This window comes from Daphnia carinata, chromosome 9, assembly GCF_022539665.2.
Source record: "Daphnia carinata strain CSIRO-1 chromosome 9, CSIRO_AGI_Dcar_HiC_V3, whole genome shotgun sequence".
In the NCBI taxonomy this organism is placed as follows: Eukaryota; Metazoa; Arthropoda; class Branchiopoda; order Diplostraca; family Daphniidae; genus Daphnia; species Daphnia carinata.
Window position 1 is genome coordinate 9,555,214 of NC_081339.1, and position 16,610 is coordinate 9,571,823.

At 41.8% G+C, this 16,610-nt stretch overlaps 1 long non-coding RNA gene and 1 pseudogene across 1 annotated transcript; both read right to left on the reverse strand.

Annotated features, from left to right (window-relative positions):
- Positions 1–9,586: 9,586 nt before the first annotated feature.
- On the reverse strand, positions 9,587–12,133 carry LOC130690753 (uncharacterized). Its single transcript, XR_009001087.2, has 4 exons — positions 12,031–12,133; positions 11,759–11,956; positions 10,767–11,690; positions 9,587–10,697 (listed from the first exon to the last, which is right to left on the reverse strand). It is a non-coding gene; the product is annotated as an uncharacterized LOC130690753 (long non-coding RNA).
- A 769-nt stretch (positions 12,134–12,902) lies between these two features.
- LOC130690710 (synaptojanin-1-like) lies at positions 12,903–14,382 on the reverse strand (annotated as a pseudogene).
- Between the last annotated feature and the right edge of the window lie 2,228 nt (positions 14,383–16,610).

The window sequence follows — 16,610 nt, forward strand, 5'->3', positions numbered from 1 at the left end:
GGGCGTGGCAGGGGGTGTGGCCAAAGTTTTGCTGTTCTCTGATTGGTTGTTATCCTCTCTTTTCATTAGTGGTGGTATGGTTGGGAGTGTTTTCCCGTCCAATGGCTGTTTAGTGTGCAGTGCTATGATGGCTGCCGCTGAGAGAGTCCGTATTTGGTGTGGGTTGCGATATTCAAAGTTAAAGTGCTGTTTTTGGCTGGAGCTGTGACAATGCCCCAGGGTCACCCGTCCTACTCTCTGTGTGAGACACTTCCTGTCTGATGAGGGTGAATGTAGCCCAGTTCTATCTGTTGCCATGAGCTGTCCTGTGTGCTCAAATGTGCCCCAGATTGAGCTGGTGCTAGCGCACTCTTGAAGTACTAGCATTGTCGTATTGGCTTTGATACAGGTGTTTGTGTTGAACGGTCTGATGGTGAAATCAGATGTATATTCGAAAGCTTGTCCTCGTTCTGTTGCTTTGCTACAGTTGGCTACCATTGTTTGTGATTGTACTAATGGATCGTTGCTGTTAATTAGTTTTCTTAGTTCTTCTTGACATTGCGGCCACTCTTTGTCGCATTCTTCTAATGTCATTTGCTTGTTTACTCCATGGTGTGTTAGACATTTTTCGTTTGGTGTTTTTCCGTTTTTCAATAGGCCCCAGGCCTATTGACATATTGGCATATTGGCATATCCCAGATTATATTTCCGCTACCGTGATTAGTTTTTAAAATTCCTCCAAATAGCGGCGAATTAATCGTGGTTGTGATTGCCTTCCGTTGTTCTTGTTGAATTTCCTGCATTTCTGCTAAAGTTGTGTCTGGGAAATTTTCTATGATGTCTGGATTGGTGTTGACAGTTTCAAAGATCCATTTTTGTGTTACGCTGTTCTTATCATCTCTGCATTCTGTCAATATGATAGCTTGGTATGTTCCTAGTGTAATACAGAGATACGATTCTTGTGAAATTAATTGATGGTTTTGTTGATCTAGAATCCACCGTGTTGAAAATTCTGAGCATTTAGCAACAATTAGTCGGCCTGCTTCTCCTTCCGTGATACAGATATTACTGTTCTGGATTCTTATTGTTTGGTCAACGATGTATTCGAATTCTGATCCTTGAGGAAGTGGATCATCGTCTTTTGAGACGAAAGTATATGGGCGGTTAACTGAGTGTTTTCGTCGTCAACTGCCCGGAAGATGGTTCAACTAGGCGATAGTGGGTGGTTTGTATACGGTGGTATTGAGCTTTATATGAACTGCAACTCCTCCCCTTGCTCAACTTTTTCTCAACTCTTCCGTTTTGGCGTCAACCTTGACGAAAAGTTGAACTAAAAAGGTTCAACAAAAGGTTGACGCCAAAATGCGCCCTTACACTCCGGTCCTTCTCGTTGATCCTGATTGCCTGTTGATATCCCATTCTTATTGGCCCCCAGGCGTACGAAATGCTGTACAGACGTTTTTCTGAGTCTTCCGAGGGAGTGTTGAGCAAGAATGTAACTTCCTGTTGAATGGATCGTTTCCGCTTGGTTAACTGGAGTTCCCTGTAGTCCTTGCACACCGATGTATCTAGGTGAGTATTTTGTATACATGTATGTATAGTTGTTTTGAACATCTCGTACAATTTTCTCGTTGTTTCGGTTGGAAAGATTAGGTATGTGAGCGGTACGCCCACAACTTTGTAACCTTGTGGTGTTATGTCCCGATCTGGTTTGTTGAAGAATGAAATCTCGATCTGTCGATTGGTGTCGTAAAGACGGCTGGTGTTTTCGCGTTCCGGTATTCTCGGAAGTTCCAGATAACCGCTTCCTTTGATCAAGGTTTGAGAATATGAATTATTTGTTGTCCTATCTCCCCATACTATTGTGTTTTGATTTTGGATGAAGTGTCCTTCCTGCTGCGTAGTATTTAATGGTCCAAATGGGCTTTCAATTGGGTCGTCTTGTTTTTCCTGCCGTAAGGTGATTTGTTCTGCAACACAGTTGAGGGTGTGATATGTTTTTATGGCATACCATTGCCCTTCGCCTGTCGGGGTGGCTGTGAAACTCAGACCCGCTGGTCCGGTCTGCATGTTATTATCGCCACACTTCTTGTCGTTCACCATTCTCCAGCATTCCAGTGGGGAAATTAGTTTAGTTTCTTGTGAATATATGGTGTCGAAAGATCCGATCCAGAATGACCCAGTTATTTTCTTCGTTTTTATCCATTGCTTGCAGGTCCAGCCTTTCCAAGAGGCTGCTGGTTTTTGTGTTGTTTTTAAAGTGTACAACGTGGGTATTCTGGGTAAGTGAGCTGTATCTGATTCTTTGTTATTGCAGTAATAGGGTGCCTCTATATCTAAAATTCCTCTGGTCTTTACGTTCTGGCAGTCGCATACGGTTGAATAGATGGGATATGTGGATGGAATGATGGTGAGTAATTGGATGAGTGATAGTATCAGTTCCATCTGCGAAAAGAAAATTTGGACGTTTTAGAATCTCGAGACTTCGTTGCGTTGCCGTAAGTTGTATCGTGGATTCGTCATTCTAGTGTGTGCAGGATTAATTGGTATAGGACCGGGGAGATTTGGTGCGATGATTTTACAATTTTCCGTTTCTGCTGCATGATGATGCCGATGCCAACACGCTCTACGGACAGGTATTCTTTTGTTGTTGATGAAGTTGTTTCTTGGTCTGCCTGGTCCTCGTCGCACTGTTTCACTTCCTGGTTGTTGTGGAACACTAGATAATTTTTCTGTTTCTTGGTTTGCCGGGACGTAGAGCTTTAGGCGGTTGACGTGTACCACTGATTTTAGTTTTTCATTGCTCGCGTGTTGAATCTCATAAGTGAGATTTGAGAAATTTCTGATGATTTTGAATGGTCCATTCCACCTGTTGATGAATTTTCCGGCAGTTGGTGGAGCTTTCAGTAGCACAAAGTCACCAATGTTATATTTGATCGCTTGTGTTCCTTTGTCGTAGTATCTTTTTTGTTTTGTCTGTGCCCGAAATAGGTGTTCCTTCGCTAGTTGCTGAGCCTTCTTCCATTGGTGTGAGTACATTACACTGGTATCCTCGTATGTTTCGTATCGCCTGTCTATTTTGATGTCGTTTGGGAGCACTGGTTGTCTCCCGAAGAATAGAAAGAATGGGTTTTGTTGCAGTGTTGATTGCTTCGCTGTGTTGTAAGCAAATGTGACAAATGGTAGATATTTGTCCCAATTTTCTGGTTCATCCGTTACGTAGCAAGCCAACATGTCACATAGGGTTCTGTTAAATCGTTCTACTAATCCGTCTGTCTGGGGATGGTATGCTGTTGTTCTGATTTGTTTGATTTTAAATAATTTGCAAATATCTTGGATTAAGCTCGACAGGAAATTAGTTCCTTGATCTGTTAGTACTACTTCGGGGGATCCATATTTTGTATAAATATCATTAACCAGTATTGTAGCAATTGTTTGGGCAGTTTGATCTCTCATTGGAACCGTGAAGACGAAACGACTGGCATAATCTGATAGGACTAAAATATACTTATGTCCCTTTGCGCTTTCTTGAACGGGACCCACAATATCCATCGCAAGTCTTTCCCACACCCTTTCGGCTGGGGGCATAGGTTGCAATGGTGCTTTACTTCCTCCCACAGCCTTGCGTTTTGCGCATTTAAGGCAATTTTTGATGTGTTCTGTTACGTTTTGTCGCATGTATGGGAAGAAGTATTGTTCTCTAAGTCTGGCTATTGTTTTTTCGATTCCTAAATGCCCTGCCATCATGTGATCATGATTTGCTCGTAAAATTCCGTCGATTAACGGTACAGGGACTACTAATTTTCCTTGTCTATCTGTTAATAGACCCTTTTCATTGATTATAAAGTTGCTTGAGAATTTTTTATTTCTATTTTTCTGGCTATCTTCTTGTATTTCCATCATTAGTTTTTGACAATATTTATCTGCTTGCTGTAATTCTATCCATCTGTCTTCTTTCTCAGACCTTTTACTTTCACTTCCAATTTCTCTTTCGAAACCTACGCTCTTCCTTTGACTTTCCTTCTCAAAACTTTCGTTTTCTTTTTGAATACTTTCGTTTTCTTTCTCCAGCTGTTCTTGTTTCTTTAATCTTTCAATCCTTAGTTTTTCTTTTAGATTTTCACCTTCTTTTCGAATATTTTCTAGCTCTCTTATGACAGTTCCTCTTTCCATTGCCCTTGTTTCTACTCGTGCTATTGGCACTATGGGAATACGGCTTAGGGTGTCTGCATTTTGGTGCGACTTCCCAGGCCGGTACCCAATGACGATGTCGAATTCTTGTATTTTTAGTGCCCATCTAGCTAATCTTCCTGCGGGTTCTGTCTTGCTCATTAACCATTCTAAAGGTCTATGGTCTGTAAATACGGTGAATCTGCGTCCGTATAGATACGTTCTAAATACGTCAATTGCGTGGATGATGGCGTAAGCCTCTTTCTCTGTGGTTGACCACTTGGCTTCGCGGTCGTTCAGATGTTTAGAGCTATACGCTATGACGACTTCCGCGCCGTCTGATTCACGGGGTTCCTGTACGTCGGACTCCGCTGAATCCGCTGATTGAGGTAGAGTTTGCATCTGAGCCAAGACTGCTCCTATACCGTATCCTGAGGCATCTGTGTAGATGATAAATTCGCGCGTGAAATCTGGATACCCTAGGATAGGTCTAGTTATGAGACAGTTCTTGATACAATCAAAGGCGTCCCTTTGTTCTTCTCCCCATTTCCACTCGGCTGATTTTCTCGTTAGCGCTGTCAGTGGGTGGGCTTTATCAGCAAAAGCCCTGATGAACTTTCTGTAATAGCTAGCCAAACCTAGAAATGAGCTCAATTCTTTCACGTTTTTGGGAGCTGGGTATTTGATGATTGCTTCTAACTTTTTTGTACTCGGTGTTATTCCTTTTCTCGAAACAATATATCCTAAATAGTCTAATTCTTCTTTGAAAAATTCGCATTTCTTTCTTTTTAATTTTAGTCCTGCGTCTTTAAGAAGTTTAAACACTGCTTCTAGATGTATCACATGTTCAGCAATATTATTACTGAACACTATGATGTCATCCAGGTAAACCAATGCGAACCTGAACAATACTGATTTCAATATGTTGTTCATTGCTCGTTGAAAAGTGCTTGGTGCATTTGTTAGTCCAAATGGCATTCTATTAAATTCGTATTGTCCAAGTTCACAAATGAAGGCGGTTTTGTGTTTGTCGTTTTCTTCTATCTCGATCTGCCAGTAGCCACTCAGTAAGTCCAATGTTGAGAAGTAAACCGATCCGCTCAATGCATCAATGGTGTCGTCGATTCTTGGTAATGGGTATTTGTCTTTTACTGTTATTTTGTTAAGTGCCCTATAGTCAATACACATACGCATTTCTCCATCTTTTTTGGGGACCATTACAATTGCTGCTGCAAATGGGCTGTGACTTTCTCTAATGATATTGTTACTCATCATTACATCTATTTTTGTCTTGACGATTAGTTTTAATGCTTCTGGTGTTCTGCGCAATCGTTGCGTAATTGGGGCGTTGTATCCTATGTTAATGGAGTGTTTTACATCAGTTGCTAGACCTAAATCTGATTCTCTTTCAGCAAATAGGGTTTCGTGTTTTTTCAATAGATTTTCAATTTTAATTTGTATCTCGTCGGAAATGTTAGTCGCTGTACTTTCTTGGGTTTGTCCAATTCGCTTATTTTTCTTGTCAGTTTCTGATTGGGAGAAAGATTCTAGGTTGCGATAATCTGCTTCTGTTAAATCGTGGTTGTCGTTATAGTCTGATGAACGGTTTGGGCGGAGTGGAATATGAATGCCGACTTTGCCAAATGTTATGCTGTATACTGGGAGTATGTTATTTCTAAAGTTATGTTCTACTCCGGAATGATCGTAATTGATCTGCCTGTTTTTGGTATTAATTTTTACATTGTTGCTTGATAAGAAGTCTAATCCTAAGATACAATTTTCATTTAAGTTTTCCATGATAAAGAAATCATGCTTAATGACGTGACTGCTGTTAATGACAATTGAAAATCTAAATTTTCCTTTTGAGTTTAATATTTCTCCTGATACTGTCCTAAATATCGGCGATGGGGTATTTTTAATTTCTTCTAGTTTTTCCCCTTTCTTAAAAAATACTTTATCTGATACTAAACTGGCTGCTGCTCCTGTGTCTACTAAAGCGTTAATTTCTTGTCCAAAAATTCTTACTGGTATACGGATTAGTTTGGGTATCGCTATTTCTAAATTTTGTGTTAGAGGGTTGGTTGGTAGGGATATTGTGTTTACTGCATTGGACGGTGGTTCGGGTTGTTGATACGTGCCATATCTGTCCAACATTCTCGTGCAATGTGTCCTTTTTTATTGCACTTGTAACAGATAATAATCTTATTTCCAAGAGTGTCGTGGGTGTTCGGCTGGTTTTGTCGTTGCTGCGGGTATTGTCGTGGATAACCTGGGTTTTGGTGATACGCTTGTTGATTGTTGCTCGGTTGAAAGTGCGGTTGATTGTAATGGGTCGGTCCGTTGTTGTATGAAGGTCTCTGTGTTTGTTGATATGAAGGGTAATTGGGTTGTCGATACCCTGGGGAAGTACCTTGTCTTCGTGGTGAAGTATAATTGTTGCGGTATGGGCTGTTCTCCCTGCTACGGCCGAAATTTCGGTCACTACTGGGGCCTCTGCTATTTGATCTCTCGTCGAATCGAACTCGCGGATTTTGTGATCTGGAGTACCGATCACTTGATCGTGAGGATCTTGGTTCGTATCGATCTGCTGCTGCTATGGTTATATCAGTATCCTGTGCCAAGTTACGGTTTTTATTAGTTTTTTCCAGTTCCTGAATTTTTTGTTTTAAGAATTCAATTTCTGTCTTTTGTTGTGAAAGTTCGTTGTCTTGTTGTTTCTCGTGGTGCGTTATCCCTGCTATCACCGCATTTATTTCCTTATCTTCTGCAGTTTCCTTGCTATATAGGATACCTTCGGATATGATTAATTGTTTACAAAGCTGATCAAAATCCTCAGGGTCTTCGGGCATTCGAAAATAGAGCTCTGCTCTGAATTTTGGTAAAATGCCTTGCATCAGAATTTTGATTTTGGTATAATCTCTCATTCTTTTGACTGTGTTTATGAGTCGACCTTCAACTATGGTCTGGTTTTGGTCAGATTTTTCTTCTTTGCCTTCAATGGACTCGTAGAGACTGTTGATTCTTGAAATAAAGGCTTTGCATTTCTCTTCAGGTTTTTGTTTTAGCGTGGATAGCTTTTTTCTTTGTGCTGCTAAGTCGTATGCATCCTGGAATCTTGCAATAATGGCAGTTTTCCATTCGTCATAACTTAATTCGTCACCTTGCTCTTCCACGTAGTTTCCATGCCATTCTAAGGCATCGCCTTTTAGTCTGTCAGAGAAGAATCGTATTTTTTGGTTGTCGTCCCAGTCGTTGTTGCGTGCGACATGTTCGGCGTCCTTCAGCCATTCTGTTATTAGTTTATCAGTACTTTTCCCTTTGAAGATTGGAATTGACTTTTTGTCTTCTCTGGAAAATAATTCTCCTAATGCTTTTACAATTGGTTGGGTTGTGGATGTATCAAGGCTATCGGTATCTGTTGTGTCGCGGTCAATTCTTGAAGCTTCTTTGTGTGAAAGTCCCATTTCGATTTTGTTTTTGAGAGTTTGGTACTTTCGCTCTAGTTGAAGAAGGTTGTCGTTTTGGATCTCGATTTGGTTTTGTAGGTCGTTGTTGAGTTGCTGTAGTTTTTCAACTTGTTCAGATTCTAACTCGAAGTGAAGGGATTTGTCTCCTTCTGTTATTGAGGTTAGGTCGTTTATCTCACTTACTAATTTCGTTATCTCTCCTGGTTCGTTGGAATTGTCTAAGTCTTCGGTTTCAGCGAATGTTACCTGTTGCTTTCTATATTCTCTTATCCTGTTTTCCAGATACTTAATCTTTTCTTCTTGGTTTATTGTCTGCGCGTTGATTTTTTGTAATTCTGTTTCAAGATTTTTATTCTTTGTAGTAATATCTATCAGACTTTTTCGTAAGGCGACTTTTTCTGTTAAGGTTTTTTCAAGGATCTCTTTTGTTTCTTTTGTTTCTGTCTGAAGTTGTTTGTTTGTTTCTAAAGCTGCTTTTATCTGTTGCTCGGCGGTTTCTAACTTCGTAACCAGTTGTTTTCTTTCACTTTCAAGTTTGCTAATTATTTCTTGCCCTTCTCTCTCAACTGCTATGATATTGGCTTCTTTTTTTCGTAACAGGTTTTGTAGTTGGTTTTCTGTTGCTGTGGCACTTTCAAGGCTTGTTTCTAATTCGCTTATTCGATTGGCAGTTTTTTCAAGGGAGTTTTTTAGAGTTTCGTTACTTTCTTGGAGTTGTTCAAGGGAGCTACTTAAGGTGTATTTGGAACTCTTTGCCTTTTTCTTGTTGCTCTCTAGCTGCTTTCTTAAGCTCTGTAACTCAAAATTGAGTTCAGACGAACATTTTTTCTCTGTAATCTGCGCAAGTACTACTTCTCTTTGTAAAATACGGCTGGTACCTAATAAGAATTCTTTCTCTTTACCATGTACAATGCTAATTTGCTGTAATAAACTGTCAAGGTTTTCGGTGTTGCCACCAAGGGATTCTACGTAATTTTTGACTGTCTTTGTGGTGTTTGTAATAGTTTCTGCTGTTATACCACTTGGTACTTGCAACGATGGTTCTAACAACGTATATGAATACAATTGTAATGCGTTGTGGGTCTCTTTAATAACTTCTTGTTTTTTGGATTCTATTTGTTGGATTTTTGCTTTTGTCGTGGTAGTCTGATAGGTTTTGTTTTGTTCTACTTCTTGTTCAAATTCTAAGTCCACAAGAGTTTTCCAGTGGTCTAAAAATTTTTCTCGAGAGTAGTTGGGATTTTGGTTGGTTGTGTCTGGCTCGGGAAATACGGGGTACAACGGTGGAGATAGTTCGTCAGCAATGTTCGGATACAAAGTATTCTCCTTACGAGTAGTCTCTGATACAATATGATCAAGCGGCATTCGCTTACCTTTGATGGTGTTCCTTGGTCTGGTAGAGTTGTTAGAGACTCGTCGGGGAAGTGTAGAGCACAATCACTGAAATAAGGTACGGGTAGAAACTTTTTACTGGACAACAAGTGTGAGTCTCGTTGGGACCTCCAATTGTAAAGTTTCAAACCTCGTGTATTGCAGTGGATTGTCGTAACAAGTCCGAATTACATGTTACAATCATGCAGTATTTATACTACTAACACACATACAAAATGAAGGTAAAATGGGAGGGGACACGTTCACTTTCACTTGTGAAACGCTTGAGGGATGTTGAGGGTGTGGCTGTCTTCGGATAGCCTGTGGGCTCGTTACAGCGTCAAGACTCGCGAACGCAAGTGCTGCGTATACGGATTGGGTGGTGATGATCCAGTGTAGGCGAAGAAATGGGCTGCCTCTACAGCAATCTCGTGAAGTACAAATGGGCTTACAACGCTGTTCGCCGTCACGACGCAGAACTGCTGGAGGTAATCCGTTCCTATTGAAAATACCGACGTTAACGTCTTGTATTTTTTGCAAAGAAATTTTTCAATGAAATATAATTACCAATTTTTTTGGCGACAGAGAGGAGCCATTTACATCTTCACCGTAGGGCGGTTTACGCGGATAGCGAGCCTGCGTATGGTCGTGTTATTCGTCCCTTGGACAACGGAGATGGACCTGGAGGAGGATTTGGAGGCGCCAATATCGCTCCAATCGGCATAGGGCACGTAAAACTGAAGGAAAGTACAGCAGACCTGGGGCACATTTTGGCGTCTACTTTTAGTTCAACTTTTGTAGTGAAATTGTATTTTTGCTTCAACTGCCCGGTAGATGGTTCAACTAGGCGACCGTTTTGGCGACAACGCCAGTGGGAGGTTCAACTGAAACAGTTGAGCTTTTTCAACGGTGGTCCAGACCACCGTTGACCTTTAACTGAACTGCCACTCCTCCCCTTTCTCAACTGTAGCGATGAACTTCCATTTTGGCGTCAACTTTGACGAAAAGTTGAACTAAAAAGGTTCAACAAAAGGTTGACGCCAAAATGCGTCCCTGGTATAGGAGGAGCATACGAAAACGTCGCATTCGGAGTGGCGCCAGCAGCTCCATCTGCCGCCAAAAATTGAAAGGAACGCCTGAAATCTGAGCAGGTGGATTAGGTCCAGGAGCGGTACCAGGAAGAAAACTGTAAGCTAACGGAAAGGGAACAATAGATGTCATAGCATATTGCAACGGAACACCGACGCCGGCCATATTGGCTTGAGGCTGCTGCATGGAACACTGTGGCACATGGAACGGCATTGGTGGTGGCGGTTGCTCGATGCTGGGTAAAACCCGAGCACCTCTACGGCCACTAGGCATACGCTGCTCGTACAATACAACTCGTGCCAGCAACGGGCTACGCCGGAAAGAACTTCTGGATAAACTCCACCTCCTTTAGCCGCGCTCTCGACGGCCAGGCACGCACGTTCCAGCATTTCGCTACTCTGTTCTTTGCATTGCAGTATAGCTGGCTGAATTTCATTGGGATTCAATGCGTGCGCATGTGGCAAGCAGGAAGGGCTAGTTCTGCTGCTGGTCGGACCATATTCGCCTCGTGACCACGAGACGCTTGATCGGCTATAATTGCCACTTCCGGAGAGGTTAAATGTCCTTCCCAGGTACTAATCAAGAACCAGAGGGCTTGCCAACCAATCTCCATAGCTTGATCTGGTTTGAAAATAAAATATTGAACCATATAATTTGATGAAATGTTTTTTTAAGACATTTAAATAATACCTGTAATCCAAGAGAGATGAGATGAATAATTGCGGCTCAACCATTTGGCACTGACGCAATTTTGGAGACCCAAAGCGTAGAGGCCAATCTGAAACGTGCACATCTGCAATGCCCTGATGGGACTGCGTGGATTTTGCGAATTGATGGGCTGGGTAAACGCCGGCTCAAACGCTTCGACGGCTGGATTGCCTTCATTTTCGCAGAAACCTTCGCTGCTAACGCTACTTCTATTTGCCCGCTTGATCTATTTCTCTTTCTGGCCGGACAAGAGGTGATGCAGGGTGAAATCCGCCAATCCTTTCCCTTTCGTGACGTACGTCGTCCATAGCCTGGGCATAATCGCCTTGCACTACCGCTCGTCTTTGGAGCATGTGGACGGGTAGGTCATTGGTGATGACGGCCGATATCAAAGAGACCATGAGCCTCTGTGTGTCGAAAGCAGGTAAAAGGACAATGGTAAAGACGGTGGCCTTGAGTGTAGGTGACACGGGAATGGAGTAATCGTCCCAGCTAAGATAGCAAGCTTCAACTGAAGGTTTGAATCCAGTAAACACCTTAACTTCTGCTTTAAATGATTGGCTAGTACGACAAGGTGTGGACGGTCCGGAACCATTTCCACCAGCAACATGGGGGTGCGCCATGAGTGGCACTGACTGTTAACCTTTTGCTTTTCGTGACCTTGTCAAGGACTTTGACATGCCATTCGCTGAAATGTTGACGAAGTAGATCGCGTTCTTCTCCAGAAAGGCCTGGATTGAGTGCAGCCAATCGCTAAAGGATAACCACTTCGTCACATAAAGAAGGGGAAGTGTGCTGAGAAGCTTGCGATTGGCTTCCCAGGTTGCTTGATTTGATACCGCTACCGTATCTAGCTGCACTTCCATTGTGTAATGCCACCTTGGTGTTAAACCACCAGACCATAATCTAAAATATAAAAAAAGATGAATTTAACAAACACTTTGTACCTATTGCTGTTAATTGTTTATCACTACCTGTTCACACGACATAGTCTCTTCGATTAAAACTTCCAAACGTGAAACGGCATTGCGGTCATGGCGTTTGAACATTTCTCGCGGACGATGGAAAGCAAGTTCCACGTGCCTTCCGGCTCCCGACCCCTTAATGGGCGCAACAGGCTGCTCCATTCAGCCGCAGCGAGGGGTGCGGTCGAGCTCAAGTAATTTACATCACTGATGTATGAAAACTAGACCGTTAGTTTCTTATAAAACTCTACTTTAAAAAAAACGGCGTCAAATTTTATTACCTGAATACCGTCGGTGACGGTACCGCAAAATTTAATCAGGATTTTCCGAATATTCTCTTGAAGTGTATTTTCACCGAGGCACCATGACGTCTGTTCACTAGCTTAACTTTATCACCTATAAAAATTAAAACTCCGAGAAGACCCATGGTCGGAGCAATTGGAACACCTTGTTCCAATTGCGACCCTTCCATATGCGCGTCTCCGTATGTAGTCTGGCAAACGGTGTTCTACGCAGCGTATTAGCAGAGCTCTTTTTCAATTATTGTTTATTTTTGTCCATGTTTTATTTCGTCTGCAATGTTTTGGGTGGCAATTTTAAAAATTAAATTAAGGACATTAACAACAATTATGATGTAAGGCAGACGCACCCGCAATCGGATCAGAGCCTCCCAACCACGTCTTCCAAGACCCATCGAGTTTTTTCTATGCGTGTAGCAAGAATTTCTATGTCTATGAAGGCCATCACAGGCCTATGATCGCTGTTTTAGTTCTGCACGACCGTAACAGGCAGTTCATCCTGGGTTTTTGACCATGATCACGTCGGTTGCGTAATAGTACACGATCTATCCATGCCGGGGTGTCATAATCGCGAGAGAAAGGATCGTATTTGTACGTTGGCGAAAGCTGAATTCACATTCAACGTAATTCACGAATGCCTTCCGCTTGTTAAATTTTTTTAAACGAAATCATGCTGCTCCACTTTCTTTCCATGAGGGAAAGAGATGCGTCGCGTGATCTCTGCGTAGTCAGTATTGCGCTCAACCGACTGAGATTGGCCACCGGCAAAGTGGCTGCAGACAAAACACAACGAAGTGTTGCGCAACAAAAAGCGGATAGGTACGACACTTTTATCTCCCATCAACCGACTGAGATTGGCCACCGGCAAAGTGGCTGCAGACAAAACACAACGAAGTGTTGCGCAACAAAAAGCGGATAGGTACGACACTTTTATCTCCCATCACACCACCAAGGTCGGTTTTGACTGAATCGGTGGCCACGTCTCGCACGTCAGCCGCTAATTCGTATTGAATAAAAACGTAGCGACATAACGCCAACAAGGTTAACATAGGTCAATAACGCGAATGAGCGATCCCGTGAAAGCACCTTGAACGAAATCATTCACACATTAATGAATGTCTAATTGGTTGATTTCATGTGAACTAAAACCTTTTGTACTCAGTTGCCCAGGCTTTTGCGTTCTCACTGCTCGCTGCCATATCTAAGCCGATGAATGTCTGCGCACTATTTACAAGCTTGTAACAATATTCAAAATATCGCGTCACGTTAAAATTACCGTTCAAATTTGTAATTTTTACCAGTTTGTTCGCTCAAAACAGTCGAGGCAGTTGGTTCGGATAACTCCTTTTTGTTGAGATACAACTTGCTGATTTTTGAGTAAGAAGAAGGAATGGCTCTCAAAGATAGGCTGCAGGCTTTGTTTCAATTTTGCAATATTCTGGAGGTTACCACCTCTGGATTCTTGGTGACAGTCGAACATGATGTGAGGCATCGACTCATAATAGCGTTTCTGGTCAGCTTGGAAGAATTGACTAAGTGAAGTTTTCCCTTCTTTAGCACCAACCATGTTGAGACCGAGTAGATTCACGATAGCTGTGTCATGATAACGCTCTTGCATGAGCTTCAAATGGCGTTCTAGAGCTGGTGACGAGGCTTCGGGACCGCGTGAGAATCTGAATTTGTGCGACCGTACTTGAACTCCTGGTTTCTCCCAGAAAAGAGGGACAGAGCCACGTGTTTGAAGAAAAGGCGACGCATCACCTTGATCGCCATAGATTAGCTGTTCCGTTTCGACGAAATTTGTAACATGGCCTTCATCGTTGACGCCACGTACAGTACATTGAATCGTGCACCGGCCCGCTTGCAACTAAGACGGGAGATGATAGCTGCCTTAAACTGACAATGACCAGCATAAACAGGTCAGATTTCAACACTGCCACACGTATAACTCGTAACAGCCAGTGAGAACACTCAATTCCATAGTGTTGCAATGGTAAGTGCAAAAGCCTGTCAATTTTAAGAGGATCATTTTTTAAATTATAAATGCACAGTGAACCAGCCTATAGGGAATATCTACCTATTCTAGAAGAATCTGTTGTCTGTTCCACGATTCTGCTGGAGCTTTTGGGTGCATAATGTAGCATCAATTGGGTAGTCATCAGATGACCAGAGGAAATACAATGTTCCAGAGTTAAACAGCTTCCAAAGCTCAGGCACTCTTTCTTCTTCTAATGTCTGTGGTCCTTTTAAGGGTATAAAGCTTGTTTGATTGATTCGAAACACTTCTGATTCCCCCATTTTTCCAACAGAAACACAACCTGTAACCATGACTAGGTATATTGCAAGGACCCATCTCCGAAATAGATTGAAGTATCAAAGTTGAAAATTATTTTCAATTTTTATTCTAGTTCATTTGAAAAACCTGTATTAACTATAAATAGTTCACCAAGACATCCATATGTGTCATAAAGTTTTGTATACAACTTTTTTATTACGTCAACCTCAGCAGGACCTGGCAACTATTTAGCAGTTATATGCAATTTTATTGGTTTGTTTGTTAGCTTTTTTGTGAAAACAATTAGTTTTATTACCCAAAGCAGCAATAACTAAAGATTCAAAGAGAAGAACTTCGTCTCGGTTTCGTTGTTCAAGCAAAACACTGTACAGTCCCTGCCCATTAATTTTATGCCAAATCTTGTAACTTTTTCCCATAGCCAGTTTCGTGATCTAAATTTCAAAACACTCGCCGGTGGATTGTACTTAGAATGTCATTAGCTGATATACGACTTCGAATCAGTTAGCACGTCAGGTGTGATTCCTTCTGCCAAAATCAGTTGAAATCAGCTGTGGTAGTCGAAATGGTACCGTGTTTATCGTGTATACTTGGAACGTTGAACGCTATGGCGAGGAAATCACCGTGGAAATCGAGGCGCCATCAATTGTGGAAACCACCACCGGAAGGGTTTTCGCGGAACAAATTTGGTGAAATCGTGGAATATTTTATCATACGAATAAGATGAAGATGAAGAGCAAGAAGGTGGGGCTCCCATCAGTTATCTTATAATGATAAAAAGATACAATTAGACAATTTCAAAACTATTTGTATTTTTTAAATCAAAATGAAAATTCAAACAAAGTTCATTAAACGATTTCTCACGAAATTCATTTATTGACACTAAAAACGAATCACTGTTCGGGACTCCCGCAACTTCTTGCAAACGCAGTTTTCGTGCAGAAAGACACGTATAAAGCACTTGTGTGTGCCTCTGCTTATTGGAGCCGTGGTGGCCATCTCGTGATCCAGTTGTGAGTCGCGGTTCACAACGCATTGCGTCACCGTTACGGTTCGCGTGAGTTGAGTTTCCCCCTGCTACGCCATATGAGGTGTCATCGGCATGCATCTGAAACAAACTCATGTAATAAGGTGCTAGGCAATATTGAGATGTCTAATCATCACGATATGCCTTCAAACGGTGAAGAAACAAGTAAAAGGGCCTCTCCATGCGTTGAGATTGAGCATTGAGAACCTAACCGGATTTACACTTCTTCCATAACCGCCTTGACGAATAGTAAAGCTTGTTCAAAGTATCTGATGGCCTATAGACTAGGCTTCTTTGGGAGGGATCATCAAGTTGATAGTATCAGCCTGGTGGTGTTGGTTGATTCTCCTGTTAGAAGAAATCTACCCTAGTGGTAATGAAGTTCATCTACCTAAACTAAGTCACAGATGCTTTGGATGCGGGGCTTTAGTAGTTACCTAACGTAGCCTGTTGAAGTCAAGGAGCACTTTTTACCACTATGAATACAGGGCCTCCCGTTAGAAACCCGTGCAAGTTCAGAGACGGGAAACCCTGTATTTTAGGACCCTGCTTTAGATTAGGCGAAAGGCTATCCTATTGTGGAGTAAACAGAATAACAGTCGGTAAGTATTACGGCAATAAATAGGCAATAATGCTAGGCAATTAATATTGTCACACTGGACTTTACTTTGTTAAATGAATTGTATTGTACGTTAAGGAAAAATACAAGACATAGCAGAGATAAAGAATAACTATACTTTGTACTTAACTTGACGTGAAGAGAATTGTAGGGAAACTTTTAAGAGTTGAAGAACTGAACTAGGGTTAAAAATGTGGGGGCTTTTATACCGTCGTTAAGGATAAACGCCCCATCTCTAGGGTTACATAAATTCAGGGAATAACTAAGTGTTAACAGATGATTGGCGTGTCGCAACTTCTTTTCAAGAGAAGCTGCATTGTACGCCATTGGATCGTTGGTTATCACGTCATTCGCAGAAATGACAACCATATCGCTTTTCCTTCGCGACAATATGTCTAATCATCACGATATGCCTTCAAACGATGAAGAAACAAGTAGTAAGCTCATAGAGGGGAAACCCTGTACTGGGTGACGAGTAGCAATAAACGGGTTAGAATTATACTAGCGAGGCTATAATACCAACGTGTGCTACGAGACACCCGTATCGTTAAGACATCGGCTAAGGACTAGTGTACACGTTAGATATGAAGTGTATTAGATAAATTTTAGGCGTAGTTAATTTT